Below are 3,123 nucleotides of genomic sequence, written 5' to 3'. Positions count from 1 at the left end.
AACTAAGGTCTTCATGCATTCATTCATTTACTGTTAACACACCAGAGACATCTCTATTAAACACTACACACCTGTATATAGAACTCTATACAAGTTAACCCACTGCTGTGAATAAAACTTTACGATCGAACAAGTCGAGTTGTTATTGTACATCACCACACATCTATGGAACACACGATCACAGTTGCCGACGTTTGTCTGTCACACACTGCTATCAACAACTACTGTCGCCGACATCGTCATCTTCAACCAACAACAATGGAGTCAACCTGGTATCAACAAACTGCGGATCTTTTTGGTTTGACGGGCAACATTTTTCATTAATGTTTTATGTAGTGTTTTTGGTACCGAAACACTTTCAAACTTCGTATACTTGTATATTTTGTATTATAGAACAGATAAAAAATTTTGTATTCGAAGTTATTTCATGTAAAAAGTTGTCGTATTTCGTTAATTTCAACCAATCACTGACGTCTATTGAGGTGAAAACAATTAATGGCGTGGAATGTAAACAACGGTGTCATAGGATCTTTTCCCTTGAATAAAATTAGTGCCGTTGTTTGTCAACAACTACCCGTGTTACTCTTATTTATGACATCGTTCGTGCGTTTGTACTGGTTTTAGCTTTAGGGTTTTAGGGTTAGGGTTCGGGTTTTAGAGTTAGGGTTAGTTTTAGGATTACGGTTAGGGTTATGATTATTTTTGCCATAACCTCACTCATAACCCTAACCCTAACCCTAAAACTCATAACCATAACCCTAACCCCAACCCTAACCCTAAAACCCTAACCCTAACTCTAAAGCCCGAACCCTAACCCTAAAACCCTAAACCCTTACTAGGGAATAATGATATAATTAAACAAGGAATAACACTCTTGACACCAGTAAAAATTATTGTTTGTAAAAAGAGCACTAACTGTATTCAGCTGAATAGACGTCAGTGATTGGTTGAAATTACAGAAATACGACAACTTTAACATGAAATAACTTATTAAGAACTAATTTTTGTTAAGCAGGCTAAGAGAAAAAGATGTTTTATATGACACATTCTACCAATATCCCAAGTCTGAAAGTGTTTCGTTAAGAAAATAAATGTTGCCCGTCAAACCAAAAAGATCCCAAACTGCCACACTGGTGACCTCAGAGAACTTTATATTAATCCTTGCTAAAAATCCGACAATTTGAATGATATCGTCAGCGAATAGATTTGTGGGAGGCATGAAGTTTTGTTGCGAAGTTAAGTGTGTTAATGAGGCAATTGTTGAAGCAGACAATGAATGAAAGTAGCATCGTCATAGTGTAGCAGATTTTTTCCTGGACGAGAAGAAAAGGTTTAGCTCTAGACAGTCAGTAAACAGAGGCGCATCAAGTTCTAAAGTTAAGAAAAGACAGCACATAAAAGAAAGGTCCCGTGACACATACCAGACAATTTTTTGCCCATTTCTCTTATGTTACGCAAAATTTTCTATTAGTTGTAATATACGTAATTGTAACGAATTAAAAGCAGCGCTGGTGGTGTAATCATAATCGATCGCTCGTACTCAATGCATGTGTTTTGTTTGTTCGCCGGAAAGTTTTAGACGTGAGATAACACGCCACGGACCGAATTCGGGAGTAATGGTTATCGATATTTCGCTATTTTTATGGCTTAACATCACGTAACTGGATCGAACCGGGAATGAAATCGAATCGCCAGTCTATGACTATATATAAATAATGTTAAAACTATTTGCTGGTGTTTGCTATGGTGATGTACATATAAGATTAAATTCGATAACAAATTAAAAGCAGCGGTAGTGGCGTAAACATTATCGATCGCACATTCTCAATGTTTGTTTTTTTGTTTTCTCTCCAAGCGACATGTCGCAGCGACTCTGGTAAACCGACAAAACATACATCGATAATGTTTATACGTAATTGTATCCTGCATTCGTTAACTTCATGTGTCCATAACAATGTCATTATGTATGAAACTTACAACTACTGATATAGGTGTGATATGAAAATATGAAACTCCACAGGATTGTCCAGTGTCCAGCAGTTATGACGTTATAGGGTTTGTTTTGAGTCTTCAGATGTCAGTAACCACCAATACATCACAGGAGATTGAGCAGACAGCTCAAAGACATGGGAGATTGGTTAAATAAAGCAATGACTTCGGAAAGGTTCTCCAAGGTAATGCAATCAACAAAAAAATTCGACTTTTATCGCACAAGTGAACTAAAGAGTTAAAAAAGGATTGTTGAAAAGTCGCCAGTTTTGAAAAATGTCCTCGTGGGGAGCAACTGCTCCCCTATTAGCTACGTCACTAATGGTAAAGAATATGAATGCGAAAAAATTTAGTTTATGTTGTCAGCTTAAGATTGCATATATTTCAATATTGTTCACCGACACCAGATCTGGACCCACCTTGCTGTTGGAATATTTACCTTATTGCAAATTAGAAGAAAGTATATCAACTGCTCAATTTGTCCATAAGTTGCCAAAACTGTGTGAATTGATATAACATTGCATATTAGATGTTGCTTCCATTCTGCTAACTCATAGTTTTTTTTATGTATTATCAGACGTCTTCCACTTTCAACTTTTGTTGTCTTTAACTTGCAACTAAAGTTGAGTAAAAATCTTTCGCATTCCACATATAACCAAAATATCACGTATGTATAATACAAAGAATATCTTCATGTATAATGTGAAGGAATTAACATTAAATACAAGAATTTCCTACAAGATAATACAGCTGTCACTGTATGAATTAATAATTATTATCTGTGCGCATTAAACAAGCAACCCGAGGACAGAAATAGATAGTCAATTTTACTGTGAAATAAGCGTAGATTTATGAACTTTTGTTTTTACTAAGCATACTTCTCTCACATAACAGTAATTTTATATTCATTTTCGCGTATGTCGAGTGCACTATTGTTTCAAGGTTTCTATTTTAGATGGTTAGTCATCAATAGACACAACTGGGAAATAAAGTTGTATAATGACAGGGAGAAGTAATACGTTTTCCAAATGAGGAGTGTGAGATCAAAAACTCAACTTGCAGAAACGAAGATGACACTAAAGCATAGACTATAAGTATACAATCATCCACAAAGAATAAACACGGACACAAGGG

The sequence above is a fragment of the Octopus bimaculoides genome, chromosome 1, assembly GCF_046866305.1.
Source record: "Octopus bimaculoides isolate indiv1 chromosome 1, ASM4686630v1, whole genome shotgun sequence".
In the NCBI taxonomy this organism is placed as follows: Eukaryota; Metazoa; Mollusca; class Cephalopoda; order Octopoda; family Octopodidae; genus Octopus; species Octopus bimaculoides.
This window is presented reverse-complemented; position numbering follows the sequence as displayed.